Source organism: Amblyomma americanum, chromosome 6 (genome assembly GCF_052857255.1).
Source record: "Amblyomma americanum isolate KBUSLIRL-KWMA chromosome 6, ASM5285725v1, whole genome shotgun sequence".
Taxonomy (NCBI): Eukaryota; Metazoa; Arthropoda; class Arachnida; order Ixodida; family Ixodidae; genus Amblyomma; species Amblyomma americanum.
In genome coordinates this window covers 119,303,844-119,319,174 of record NC_135502.1, presented here as the reverse complement: position 1 = coordinate 119,319,174, position 15,331 = coordinate 119,303,844, and the positions used below count along the sequence as shown (strand labels likewise).

Below are 15,331 nucleotides of genomic sequence, written 5' to 3'. Positions count from 1 at the left end.
CAGCAGACAGCAGCAGCAGCAGACTGCAGCAGCAGACAGCAGACAGCAGCAGCAGACAGCAGCAGAAGACAGCAGCAGCAGCAGCAGCAGCAGCAGACAGCAGCAGACAGCAGCAGCAGACAGCAGCAGCAGCAGCAGCAGCAGCAGCAGCAGCATACAGCAGCAGACAGCAGCAGCAGACAGCAGCAGACAGCATCAGCAGCAGCAGACACCAGCAGGCAGCAGCAGACAGCAGACAGCAGCAGGCAGCAGCAGACAGCATCAGACAGCAGCAGCAGGCAGCAGCAGACAGCAGCAGACAGCAGCAGCAGACAGCAGACAGCAGCAGACAGCAGCAGACAGCAGCAGCAGCAGCAGCAGACACCAGCAGGCAGCAGCAGACAGCAGACAGCAGCAGGCAGCAGCAGACAGCATCAGACAGCAGCAGCAGACAGCAGCAGCAGAACAGCAGCAGCAGCAGACAGCAGCAGACAGCAGCAGCAGCAGACAGCAGCAGCAGCAGACAGCAGCAGCAGGCAGCAGCAGCAGGCAGCAGCAGCAGCGGGCGGCGGCAGCGGAGGGCGGCAGCAGCGGGCGGCGGCAGCGGGCGGCGGCAGCGGGCGGCGGCAGCAGCTGGCGGGGCGGCGGCAGCAGCGGGCGGCGGCAGCAGTAGACAGCAGACACCAGACAGAAGCAGCAGACAGCAGGCAGCAGACAGCAGACAGCAGGCAGCAGACAGCAGACGGCAGCAGCTGGCAGCAGACAGCAGACAGCAGACAGCAGCAGCAGACAGCAGACAGCAGCAGAGAGCAGCAGACAGCAGACAGCAGACACCAGACAGCAGCAGCAGACAGCAGACAGCAGCAGCAGCAGACAGCAGACAGCAGCAGCAGACAGCAGATAGCAGCAGCAGACAGCAGCAGCAGCAGCGACAGCAGCAGCAGACAGCAGCAGCAGCAGCGACTGCAGCAGCAGACAGCAGACAGCAGATAGCAGCAGCAGCAGCAGACAGCAGATAGCAGCAGCCGACAGCAGCAGCAGCAGCAGCGACAGCAGCAGCAGACAGCAGCAGCAGCAGCAGCAGCAGCTGCAGACAGCAGCAGCGACTGGAGCAGCAGACAGCAGCAGCAGCAGACAGCAGCAGCAGCATCAGACAGCAGCAGACAGCAGCAGCCGACAGCAGCAGCAGACAGCAGCAGACAGCAGCAGTAGCAGCAGACAGCAGCAGTAGCAGACAGCAGCAGCAGACAGCAGACAGCAGCAGCAGACAGCCGACAGCAGACACCAGCAGAGAGCAGCAGACAGCAGACAGCAGCAGACAGCAGACACAGGACAGCAGCAGTAGACAGCAGACAGCAGCAGCAGCAGACAGCAGACAGCAGCAGCAGACAGCAGACAGCAAACAGCAGACAGCAGACAGCAGCAGCAGACAGCAGATAGCAGCAGCAGACAGCAGCAGCAGCAGCGACAGCAGCAGCAGACAGCAGCTGCAGACAGCAGCAGCGACTGCAGCTGCAGACAGCAGACAGCAGATAGCAGCAGCAGCAGCAGCAGACAGCAGATAGCAGCAGCAGACAGCAGCAGCAGCAGCGACAGCAGCAGCGGCAGACAGCAGCAGCGACTGCAGCAGCAGACAGCAGCAGCAGCATTCACGTTGTGCACTTTCATCATTTTTGCAATATATTTTCAGCTTGTGTTCAATTTCAGTTTAGAGAAGTTGTCTAACCGTTGTCTGTGTCTAAATATTTTGTTACTGTTGACCTCATTACGCTGAATTTCTCACAGAAACCAAATGTTGCAGTAGCATTTTATTAAATGTTACCCTGTCATGTGGATAGCAATGTGGCGAAACATTTTTTTATGAAGTCAACGATCTTCTTTTAACATTATAGGGTTTTAACTTTATAGCATATTTAACGTTGCTCACAGTTTGTACCGATCGCTCAACGTGGAGGCAACATTATGCGTTACTTGGTTCTAATCCGATTATCACGCATCCTCGGATCTTGACCTTTGCACGTTGGGTTATTCTCATTATACATGCTCACGGTCATTCGCCAGGCTAGTTTGCGGGAATTGGTGGCTAAGCGTAAACCATACGGATTGGAAATAGGACGTCATGTGACGCCTATAGTTCGTGGGCCAACGGTTCGTCGTGTAAATGTGGCATTGTGTTTTCTGCTCTTAAGCAAGGTATGTGTACGTTTGGTGACACAGAACGCCGATAGGGTCCACCATCGTGTTGTGTTAAGTTTTGATCCCTAAAATAGAATGTTTAGGTTTTTCCTCCTGCTAAGACTACGGAGGAACGCGGACGTCTCCTTCATTACTGGACTGAAGTACGGTGATTCCCTACTTTTCATCCAAAGCAGAGATGGTTCCGTTTTTAAAACGTACAAAGTCTACGTTATAGGTACAAAAATTTTTTGCAGCGTGGACAAGGACCGGACTGACATATTTACTTGTGTTGTACCGTGTAGAGCAGACAGGTAACATTTTCTGGAGTCGCGAATAGGCGCATCTGTTAGTGTAGAATTATCTGCCTAGTGTATCAAAAACTACTGGTACCATTTTCTACTTAGTCTGCTTATTTCCCCCTTTTTCACCAAGGGCGCAAATTAGCACAGCACACGTAAATTTGCCTCACTCATTCTTGCCGGTGATATTTGGTTGCAACCACAATCAGTTGTTTTAAAAAATACTAAGATAATTATTGTACCCTTTCTACTTAGAGCAATTGTACAAAATTGTGCGAAATTTGCAAGAAACACAAACAGCGAACACGATCAAGCATTCAAAAAACGCAGTATAAATTTTGAAATATATCAAAGAAAGAGTTTTTTTTTTTTTCAGAAACCAGGGTTTACCCGAACGTAACTATCTGTAATGAGATTGATATAGATGTCCGTGACTGAGAGGTCAAGTTAGGGCACGAAAACTTCTCGACCTACTCTTGCGGTGCATTTGGTCTATGTGTTTCCGAGCTTCTCCTTGGCGACGAATTCTTTTGAGAGGCTGAAAAAATTGGCAACAGGCTCTACATCGCATTAGCCAGAAATCACTGCTCACATATTCTGGCCTGGGCTCAGTGCGGTCCACCTATGAAGTCACACCTCCCGTTGTGGCTACCTGAGTCATTTTGTCTGCCTTCCTGCTGAAAAAATAAACTATCTGGCATGAGCAGTGGTTTCACACTTTTTCTGTGCTTCCAGCAAGCCCTTGTTACTCGGCATTGCCTGCTGCTCAGCTTTGTATTAAAAGGAAGCGATTTTCGTTACACCTAGACCGTTCATCTGGAACAGATATTGCGTAAACGTGTCGACATGTTGGAAAGGTCTCTAAACCACTGTTTTTTACAGACATCGGAAGGAAGCACGCCGCCAAAAAAAAATGTTAGTGCCAGAGCTTGTGGGGACCTACCCTGCCACCCCCTGAGTTTGCTTTCCCGCGAGGCACCGTGCAGCGGCGGTATTACCTCGAGGCTGAGCGCATTCCCTTGTGAGTTACATTACTTGGCTGGAGAGGGCGCCAGCATCGCTGCTCGGAGACCGCCAAAGCCCGCGCGGGAGAGGAGGTCTTGGGCTGGGATCATCGGCGCGAGCGGGCGCGTCGCTCGCGTTCCGCTCTTCGCCGGTGGAGCGAAGAAGCGACGGGGAGACAGGCTCCCGTAGTCGTCCCGTCCGGCCTGCGGAGTTTATATCCCTTGCCCTAGCGCGGGCGAACATTCGTTCGGAACCTTGCTGGTGAGTCGGACGACCTCAATTCAATAGCTTACCTTGTTGCTAGCTGGCGTTATTGTTGCTGTAGCAATAAATGCCTGCTTGTGTCAGCCAATGTGTCGTTCCTTTGTTCCCCCAGAGCAAGGCCCGCCGTGGTCGGCGAGCGCTCGGTAGCGTACGCGATCACGGGGTGGGGTCCGGGCGGCTTTGAACCGTGTCAGCCGCGATTGAGTGGGGAGAACGTACTTATCTCCCCACAAAAACCCCACATCTGGCAGCCCAACGTGGGGCCTGCTCTTGGAACTTTGGACGACTGTCACTTTGGTTCGAGGAACGCTCCTTGTCCGTAGTTGACAAGTGCTAGGCCTAGAGTGAATTTCGATCGCTAGGACCTGCGGCATGCTTTCTTGAGTGCGAGGTGTATTGCGCTGCAGCATGTTTGAACTTTTCGACATGCTCAGCACATTTTTCCCTGGAGTTTCTTCGCGAGAATCACTTGGTCCGCATCGAGGGAGCACGAGGCCTAGCGCCCGCGGAGTCGCCGAGCCCGAAGTGAGTGAGTACGGAAGCCGCGTGGGTTGTCCGAGTTTCTCTGTATATTTCCTCTAATGTCTCTTTTTCGGCTCTGGGAGTCGCGGCTCCGGGAGCCGGGTGGCCTGGGGCCACGGGGGCCGCTACGAGCTCACTGGTATTGCAGCTCGGCACCGGGCCTTCCAACACCGTCCGATACGGCGGGCGCCGACCGCTCAGAAACTGCTTTTGCAGTGAGCGGGGTAGGACCACCCACAAAGCTGACGTCTCCTCGCGGCTGCGCGCACATAACCCGTTTCGGGTCTTTGTTGTGGTCACGGTCGTTGCTGGAGTGGTCGTTAGGACTGAGGCTTTTCAGAGCTGCCCGCACCACGTTAAAAGAGACGCGACCACCGGACCATGTCGTTGAGAGGGGGCGCACTTTCCTGCCCGCCCGTTTTTTTTTTGTTTGTTTGTAACCTCGCAGGAACTGAGCAGTCTCGTTCAACTCAAGAAAGGGCTTTGTTCACTCGAACTTTGCGTTTGCACAGCCGCCGACACGTTTTGCTAGCGAGTTAGGCATTGTGCCACGAGGCCCTTGCGGATGCCGTTTCCCCTCCCGTGACCTACGTTAAAGGCACGCTGAGAGCGTTTCGGCAATTTTGCAGATCCGGTGGAGCCACCCAGGCTTGCTGTCCGGTGCACATCGTCTCGCTGCGACGGAGCGGCCTGTATCCTGTTCGCCGCATCCATCCGGGGCAGCTGTGGCGAGCCCAGTCAGCAGTCACCTCCGGCTGCTGCTGCCCTGGCTACTACTGCAGGATCCTGGCCTGCAGTTTTCCCACCGGCCTTCGATTCGCGGGCCTGCGGACACGGTAGTCCGCGGGTCATGCGAGTCGTCCCTGCGGAGACCTTCACGCCGCCTTCGGAATACCGCGGAAATCTGCGTGGACGCTGTCGGCGTGACCTCCGCTGCAAGACGTGCCTCAAGGACATGAAGACCAGGAGACTCCTCCATAGCATGTACTTTCAGGCGCGTGGGTCTATTTAAGGTTGGGGGATGTGGGGACCTGCCCTGCAGCCCCCTGAGTTTGCTTTCCCGCGAGGCACCGTGCAGCGGCGGTCTCCCCTCGAGGCTGAGCGCATTCCCTTGTGAGTTACATTAACTGGCAAGAGAGGGCGCCAGCATCGCTGTGCGGAGACTGCCAAAGCCCGCGCGCGGGAGAGAGGGTCTTGGGCTGGGATCACCGGCGCGAGCGGACGAGTCGCTCGCGGCTCCGCACTTGGCCGGCGGGGCGAAGAAGCGACGGGGAGACAGGCTCCCGTACTCGTCCCGTCCGACCTGCGGAGTTTATATCCCTTGCCCTAGCGCGGGCGAACATTCGCTCGGAACCTTGCTGGTGAGTCGGACGACCTCGATTCATTAGCGTAGCTTGTTGCTAGCTGGCGTTATTGTTGCTGTAGCAATAAATGCCGGTTTGTGTCAACCAATGTGTCGTTCCTTTGTTCCCCCAGAGCAAGGCCCGCCGTGGTCGGCGAGCGCTCGGTAGCGTACGCGATCACGGGGTGGGGTCCGGGCGGCGTTGAACCGTGTCAGCCGCGATTGAGTGGAGAGAACGTACTTATCTCCCCATACAAACCCCACAAGCTCTACTTCATGGGACCGAACGCAGCCAAGAATCTTGTGGCATGCATTACCTTGAGAGAGCAACAATGAAATAAACTTTGCCACGACTGGGTTTCGAATCCACAGGCACTGAACTAAAACACTATACTATTGTCGCAATCGATCACGCTCTATATTCTTGTTGTTAGCCTATCAAAGGATGGTACATACCCACACTGGGGGATCGGCCAAGAATCGGGTGGCTATTCACCTGAACGCAGTTAATAAAAAGGAAAAGCACGTGGGAGCGCAGCACCGGTGAATTCTTCATCATGAACAGAAAATGGATGAGAGTTTTGATTTCAAAATTATAAGAATAATAATAAAGAGAGGGATGAAATAATAATGATTAAGTCAAAATGTAATAATTGATAGAAAAGAAATGTTTGGACTACTTAGCAATGCAGTCGGTGAGATTATATCAGGAAATTTAGAACAGCGGTACAAACTGATCTGTGGCTGAACCCGAATGTGGTGGCGCCAAATGATAGCGAGAGCGGGCTGCTCAAACTAAGGCCAAGATGCTGCTCTATGTTAAACTGCAACACACTCTCGAGCTGTGCATTGCACATTGGCGTCTTCATAAACTTCCATCAGTGGCGCAAACATATCGGATTAGCTTAACCTCGATAAGAACTTAACATGAGTGTAATATTGTCACAAGACGTACCAACAACCTAGGAAAGCAAAACCATGTTCTAACCAGGCTAATCACGAGCATTCGCACGTATACTTGGTTTATTTAGATTAAAACCCAACCACTTCATTGTTCCCTGTTCTTCGAACATAACTGTGCTATGTGCGCCTGAACACGTAAAAAAATTTGCAGCTTAAGCTCCAAAGATTGTAATAGTTTTCACTATTGTTTTTGCCCACATGCAGCGAATTCCTCATACTGATGCTCTTGATTACGTAATCAGCTCAAACTCTCAGCCTGTTGTGTCACTGACTAACTAGTGAGATAGTTGTTTCATTATTGAGTGTGAGAAACGGCATGCGAGAAACGGCGATTTAACGCTTCTCCCTTTCGTTTCGTTTGCAGGAAATTGTTTCACCTCGAAAAAGCGTCTTTTCATATCTTGGCTCAATAGTAGACCGGCTATGTGGATCTTCATTCGAATTAGATGTTTGAATCGTTCGAAGCAAAATGGGGTCTCTAGCGGCGAGAGAAAAGGAGGAGGAATTGATTGCCGAGATACACGTCTTACATCAGTCGTTGGGTACTTGACTTCAGGAAATGCCTGGAGGGTCTTTAAATTTTTAACCCGTCTGCCACGGCAACAATGTACAGAGGCATATTGGGTATTGGTGAATTCTGCAATCCCTGCGGTAGCCACCGCGGTGGCTACGTTGTTGTGGCATTTGGCATGCTGACCCGAAAGACGCGGGTTTGATCAAGGCCTCGGCAGCCAAATTTCGATGCCGGCGAAATTCTAGAGGCCCGTGTACTGTGCGATGTCAGTGCAGGTGAATGAACAAAAGGTGGTGGTCGCAATTTCTGGAGATTTTCACAACGGCGTCCATCATAGCCTGAGTCGCTTTGGGATGTTGAACACCCATAAAGCCCCCCCCTCCCCCCCCCCCGCCAAAAAAAACAATCCGTGCGGCACCTAGCGGTGCAGTCAAAAAACGCAGAGTGGGGGTGCAGTAGGAGACCCCCTCGTCAGCCCAATGAAAACGCGTCAGTATATGGATCGGAAAGCTCTAAAAACAAAAAAAAACTAAACACGATACCGTATCTGCAATGTTGCGCAGTCCGTCTCAACGCATTGACATAAATCATCCGTGTGCTGAAACGATCGGCGCCGCCGTATTGAAATTCGCCTGTGATCTGGAAAACGAAACACCTACAGTGCTATTTTCGCCAGTTCTGATGGTACGATTTTCTTTCTGCTAGTGTTTAAAATCTCCTAAGACTACTAAGATGCGAAACTCCTGCGCAGCTGTTGTGCTCGTGCGCGCCTTTACTACCGCAACGTCAGCACGCATGAACTGTAACAGCAATAATCAGAGTGCACTTCAAGCTCGTGCTTTTAAATTAAAGCTGTCACTAAATGCCCGTAGGCAAGGCATTCGTGGTTCTCGGCTTTTTTCACCTCATCTTTTCTAAACAGTTTAGTGGCACCGGGCCCAACATAGGACCACGCATGTTTTTGCGAGTTCCACGATGATTCTCGTATTCGACGCCGATCTCCGGACAATAAATGTATGCCCATATTTTTATTGCGTGGACTGAGAGGAAGCGATGACCGGCCCACACGGCAACCATTATACATGTGCCTTTATTCCAAATAAGATCATCGAAGGGCGCACGCCTAGGAGCCAAGTGCATGCATACAGCGGCGAGACGCGCGCTGGAAGGTATATGCTCTCCTCGCTCGCAAAGAGGTGCAGTTGGCATGGAAGAGCTCCTTCTAAATTTAATGTGCACACATGCATCATTCACATCTAGAGGAGTATTAACATTCATTCCCTCCCAAACTTGCTGCCAAAATCTGCTAAGCACTGAATCATAAGCCACACAGGCTCAGCAGCAATATAGCTAGCCAAGAATTCACTCAGGAATTCCCTGATTCCTTGCGGAATTTCGCACATTGTTGTAACAAGGCATTGACGTTTCGAAGTCGCCATGAGTAGGAATATTTTGTACATAATTATGTCCTTGCATCCAACATACTTCTCTTGATATTACTTCGTTAATTATTCTCCCGTATTTAGTATACTCCTTCCTAAGCCTTAGCAGGCAAGAGCCGCGAAGTAGGCAATGTTCGAGTTGTGCAGAAGAATAAATTGTTATGGTCAGGAAAAAAAAAGATATAGGAGCCGCGCGGCGTAATTCACAAGCAGGTACATGTCTTGCCCTGCAGTGGAGTTACATCAAATGCAAACGCCCTGAGGGTATGTGCATTGCTAGTGAGGTGCTCCATGGGTGAAGAAGCTCGCGGTTACCGCTTGTACTGCGCGCGGCATAATGGTTGGCTACCAGAAGCTGCTTCGGGCGACCCCAAAATCGTTGCTGGGCGGGAAGAGGCCCGTCAGCTTAAGAATGAAGCTCGAAGGACTGTTCTTGCGTCGTAGACGCCTGCAGAGCTGCCAGAACGTCTTGCCAAACGGCAGCGTCAAGACGCGGAGCGACACATACATCGAGCCGACGCTCTCGCTGCACATATCCTGGCCTAGCTGAGCTAAGCCACTGCCAATTTTTTTTGCGACCGGGGGCCGTGCATCAAATACTATGAATGAAGACGATATGAACGAAGTGTCTCGGTGGTGCGCGAGTTCTGGGCTTGGGTGAACTGTGCTCTTTGAGGACACTGTTCTTACTGGCATCGTCTTTTTCCATGGGCCACGTAACTATATTTTGCGACTTTGTATTGTGGCTGTTTAGCAGCTAGGAACGCATAAATAAACAATAAAGAGAAACTTTTAAGCGTGAATTACTGACCGTCGTTATAATAAAGGAGGAATCTATCAAAGATTATTGACAATTTGACCGTGAACCTAAATATCACCTTGCCAGCTGTGAGCTTCGCGAAATGAGCAATGCCAAGTAATGACTCTTCAAATGGTGGGGCACTCACTGAGTTTTTTGAAACAATATTCCACACCTTCTAGCTCATTCCCGCATGCGCAACTTTTATGCCTTTGAAGCTGTCGTGGATTAGAGTTATTCTACGGAAATATGTTTTAACTCTCGCCCATGTAAAGAGACCCTTTGTCTAAATGTTTTCATTGCAAAAAAAATATTAAAATACTGAGCGGTTTTTCACGCTATTCTTCTTAAATTGCGACACATCAGGAGGTTTCAAGCAAGACCGCCACCGCTGCTACCACAATGCACGCTATCGGTAGCGACATTCTCGTTGCTGCGTCGTGCTCTATGCACGTAAGTACATGTAAGTACATTGTGGTCTTGCTGTTAACGCCGACAATGGTCACGCTCCGCCGCTGGAAAAGCTGTGTCAGTATATGTTCTCCGCATTGCCTTCCAGATCCCATCGGGCGAGTCCGCCGCGATGTGAGAACCATGTTCCGCCAGGCCATGTGGGAAAAAATTGGCGCAGACAAACACTCTCCTCCCGTAGCTTCCGCACCATCAAACCCTCTGTCGAGTGGCGACTTCTATCGCTCCCTGCTTACCTACGCGAGGCGCTTTGTCTGGGAGCTTCTTAGTTAACCTGTGCTCTGAAATCGCCGCAGGATCCGTCGCGAGCGTCGCCAGCGTCGCCAGCGCCGTCAGCATCATTCATCGAGGGCCCCGCGAACCCGTATATTTTGAAGCGCACCCACCAGTAGCTCCATGAATTTGTTACGAGCTTCGCGAGTGGTACTGGCGGACGCCCTCTCAGGATCAGAGCTCTCTGTGATGAACCTTTACAGGGCCTCGTTAAAGATGCGTAGCGGCGCCGAGGCTATGCGTATTCGAATACGAAAGACTGTATAATGGGAGATATTCATTAGTATAGACGACCCTCCTGCTGTCTGTATGTGATGTCGCAAAATATGTAGCATCCATAGGAGCTGGAGTAAAGTTCTACCGGTACAACAGTTTAGAAGATTATCGTGAGCACCTCTGAAAGCGGATTTGAAGAATGCGCTCTGTGTAATAACGTCTTGATGTGAAGTAACGTCTGCGGGCCTACTTTTTGCATCATCTTTTTCAGGCACTAGTTAACTTCTGAAAGCAAACACTGCATTTGGGCTACCCCCTGCCGTTTCCCCACAAATCAAAAAGCTGCCGAGAAACCTCCCCGTATACCCCATTGTTCTTTAAACAACTCTTATTTTCTAACTGGGGACCATTACGAGCATAGCTTTTGGTCTCAAACGGATCAAGAGCGTTATGGCATGGCTCGATGAGGTATGTTTATTTACCAGTGATGTTCGAGGAATGAATATTACTAAAGATAACTTTCCAGCTTCTGGAGCGTCTTCCGAGAAGAAAGGGTCTTTCCTGCAGAAAACTCGTTGCATGATGCATCTCTGATCAAGTCCATTACCATTTGGTAAACTACCTCTCTGAGTGCTCGCATCTGTGCAAAGGCGGTGCTTCTTCATCTCTTTCTCGCCCAGTACTTTCGTAAAACATATCAGCGGCACTACTTTCGTACGTGGGACCGGCAGCTGCGAACGGCAGTAATGTTGTACAGCGAAGGTTTCGAGCAATATACCTAGTGTCAGCACAGGAGCGGAAAAATAATGCACCTAAATGAGTATTCCAAATGAGTTTTTGTTTACACCGCTTATTACAAGCGGAAGTGCTTTCAAGATAACGCGACAAGCGCTCTTGGAGAAAATGTTTGATGCCGAAGCGGGAATAATTGCTACTCTATTGAGAACAGTTTCTGTACATTTCATCTAAAGCTTCAGGTAAAGGGAGCAAAACAAGGGGTAGCAGATTTTCGAAGGCTTAGAAAGCCGCTACATATTTCAGTAAATGCGATACTACAATGGTAGCAGTCATAATCACAAGATCTACTACGCTCGGGCACATTCTATTTAGGCAAACCATGGAAGTTGCCGAATAAAAGGTAGAGATCGTCGCGAACCGTCATGCGCTTCGTACAAGCTGAGTTTAGTTCTGCTATCTTTTATAAAGTAAGTTGTCTGGCTAGTTGGTGCCACATAGTTATTGGCGAAAAGACACTACCTCGGAGACAGAGAGACCGATATGGCAGGCACTGGTTAACACGTTCACTGCGCAGTGAATTTCGGAGCCGTAATCCTTGTGAGTCGCGGCCCATCGGTGGGCCACTTAATTTTCTTGGGTGTGTCGTCACAATGCGCAGGGAGAACGACCAGGGAGCCAAGGCAAAGCCAAGTTCCTGGAACTTATTGGAATGGCGTCTTGGCATCTGTGCTCTTCATAGGTTAATTGAAAAATATTTGTGGTCCCAGGGCCTGATCGCAAGACTCAGTAATTGCTGCCGCACAGGTTGAATACACGATGCTCCCCACCACCCATCAACCCTGCAGTGAAAGTGTTAAGCGCTGTAATTCCCGAGCAACCTAGTTCCATGGCAGGAACACAGGACTGTAAATAGCGCGCCTGGGCATAACACTGGAATGGCAACGTACTGCACCGGCGGCCTTCGAGCAACCAAACTGAGCTCCAAAGGAAACCTACGAAACTTCGCCTGAACATTGTTTTTTTTTTGCGTGACTAAGGAGAGCGCTTTACAGAAGAGATTTCCTGTTTATTTCCGCAGCGTATTCTCTAAACCCCGTTAGACATGGCATTCCTTAGATAAGCCAGGCGCGCAATACTCACGAGTCATCCTCAACGGTGTCGTCGCGATCCCGCATGCCCACCGGGACAAGCGCGCGTGGCAGCTTCCCTAACATCTCTACGGTGCTCCCCATCACAGAGAAGTCACGTTGACGCGGGGTAAGGCGCAGGATATTGGAAAGCTTTATATGTGTCCTGTCGGCGATGCTGTCTGCCACAATTCCGCTACTGTGAGCTTGATGAGCCAATTGTTGTCTTAAGTGGCACTACTGTGGTTGTCTCTTTCCGGCTAAGCTAGGTCGGGCTAGAATTTTCTATGCTCTGGGCAGTGCTTCTGGGGTTGGGAAGAATTTGTTCTCAGTTGCGACTTAGAAGTGCTACGCGTACCAATTTATTTGAACTTGAATCTTCATCGGTACGTGTTCAGGGTCCAGTTCGATTGCCGATGCCTTCGGGTGACTACCAGTTTTTGATTGGGTGCGAAATTTCTCCAGGCCTGGTGCTCGGCGTTCAAAGAAATCATAGAGAAAAAGGCATTGTCTAAATTTCTAAATTAAACGAAGTTAAAAGGGCCTCAAATTGGTTTTAGTGTGAATACCGGATTTCGAGCTTCGACGCATCAACAACCCAAAGAAGCGGAATGGGCCGAAAAACCTTTTCTGAACATTTCAACCTTCAAGAACCAAGCACTCGGCCGAGGGAAAGCTTGTGCAGTTCGAAAACCATTGGGTAACCGAGGGCACGCCGTATCGAACCCCCCTCCTTTCACATGCGAGGTAAATGGTGTGCCACATTTAGACCTTTGGTATTTCCGCAAGGGGGCGTTGTTTTGCACTTTAAAATTCTCGTTTGAACTGTTGTGGACATACTCTTTGGAAGAAGGCTTGATGGCAGCGGGCCTCTTTGGAAGTCGTCTAACAAGCAGAAGTTCTGCTGGCGCTCCCTTCGGAGTGCTGTGTAATGTGTGGCGATATGTCAACAAAACAGTTTATATGCCACCCGGTCGCCCGTTTTCTAAGTGCCAACTTCCGTGGCTGAATAAACCTCTTTATGAGGGCATTGAACTTCAGCTGGTCTGGTGTAGTGACGATATGGCGACCTCCTAGGTTATTGATCAACGTCTGTAATTCAGTGAAGACAGTCTTCTGTTCGTTGCTTGTCACGGCCGTTACCAGGATGCGTCAACGAAAATATAAGCCCTAAAGTCGGGTCATTTTACGCTGTGCCACATTTTTTTCAATCGCATTGACCTTCGCACCCATTTAAAGGGTGCCTATCGGCACCAAGATTGAATGGTAACAGGAAATACAGATGTACTCGGTAGCCTGACGATATATTTATTTATGTATTTATTGTACCCTCAGGGTCAAAGGCATTACAGAGGGGAGTGGGTTTAGGATAAACAAAAATGATATAGAATGCAGTGAAAATAGGTATCACAAAATTGATTTCCTCCAGAACAAAACAAATAACATCCAGAAAAAGTAAATAGTATAGAAACAATGTATACAAAACAGTGGAAGCAGATAAAACACACAATCAACTTTCTTCATAATAAACAATATTAGCTACAGCGTCAAGAAATATTGTAATATCAGGAATGGCTGCAATATCGGGGGAAGGCGGTTCCATTCCACAGATGTGCGGGGAAGATATGACTGAAAAGGCTGAATAGGCTGATATGATTGAATAGGCCACGCCCGTGGATGCATGTTTTCTCTTTACTTTACTCCTGCTCCGATTACTCTTTCTAGCTCGACTAAATGCCTCAAGTGTTCATAAATTTGGCTTGGGTTCCTTAGCGAAATAAAATTCGGAGCATTCTCCAGAGATGGTGGCACGTTTGGAGTCAGAAAGATCACAATCTCTACTCCGCCATATGGCAGGCGTCAATGTAGTTGAACACGTGACGCTCACGAGTACAGCTAAGCACGTGTTATTCACAGGTCGATCTCAGCGTAATAATCTGTTTGGGTTTGCTCCACAACTTTCTTCAAAAGTGTTTAAAATGGGAACAACTTCATTCATTTCAATGTCTGACATGGGGGCGAAACTTAGGCAGCTTCCCTGCTATTTACGGCTATGCACTTTCCCTGCTATTTACGGCTATACACGCTGCGATGCAGCTCTGCAGATGAACAACAAAACAAGCACCCTTTTTGAGCAGCATGCCTCAAAGTGTGCCGGTGTCACCACTTCTCGCATTTTTGCGTGCGCTCCCAGACACCCTTAGAGCGTGTGAGGGTAGCGGCCTCGGTCACAGAGGAGATGCCCTCGACTCGGCGTAGCAAACTCAGCCGGAGACCAGCTACCAAGTGACAAGGGGTTGGTCGTTTGGTGCCCAGCTTCCGCCGGTCGCAAGCCAGAGAATGGGTCGGAGCCAAATGTTCCCAAATAAAACAAAGTTTATACAGCGAAGAGACGATACAATGGATTGCACTATCACTCGTACGAGCACATACAAAGTGATTCACCAATACCATGCAACACGTGCAAGGTAACACTTGAGAGAGATAACAATTCAACAAAATCTTTGCACGTAAAAAGTGCAAAAACACAGGGAGAGACATAAACAAAACACAATTTGTTCACCGGGCACTGAGACAGTCCGACGACTTCAGGAGCACGACAGGCCGATCCGCAGACTGGCGCACGTTGTCTCGCTCGTCCAGGCTGGGCGAGTGGTGTTCTCAAGGGAGTCGAGCGGGCGCGTTTCTCGGAAGCTTGAAAGGCGGCTCGGGCTCACAGACGTCTGTCTGTCTGTCTGTTGCTGCCAGGAAGAAAGTGCACAGGCCTGCTCACTGGCTCAAGCCGAGCCACAATCGCTACCACGTGCATCTGCACGTGGGATAGAAAGACAGGATAGTAAAGACGCGCTAAAGACAAGGCTGGTCCCGGAGGTAGTGCAATACCGGGCCAACCGGTGGCGGGAGTGAAGGAACCTTCAATCTCTCCGCCACATTTCAAAAAATAAGTCCAATTGGACTTGTAACAGATATTCTACGGGGTCCGGACATTCGCGAGCGGCGGTTGCAGCCCCTCATTTATAGGCGCGGATCGCGTCTGTTTGTTCTTCACGCCAAGGCAGGCGCGCACATACACGCAGCTTTCACCGCACAGACAGCAGCAGCCGACAGCAGCAGCGACAGCAGCAGCAGACAGCAGCAGCAGCAGCAGCCGCAGACAGCAGCAGCGACAGCAGCAGCAGACAGCAGCAGCAGACAGCAG

At 50.3% G+C, this 15,331-nt stretch overlaps 1 pseudogene; it reads right to left on the bottom strand.

Moving 5' to 3' along the window:
• Positions 1-14,981: 14,981 nt before the first annotated feature.
• Positions 14,982-15,102, bottom strand: LOC144095757 (U2 spliceosomal RNA; annotated as a pseudogene).
• Positions 15,103-15,331: the final 229 nt, after the last annotated feature.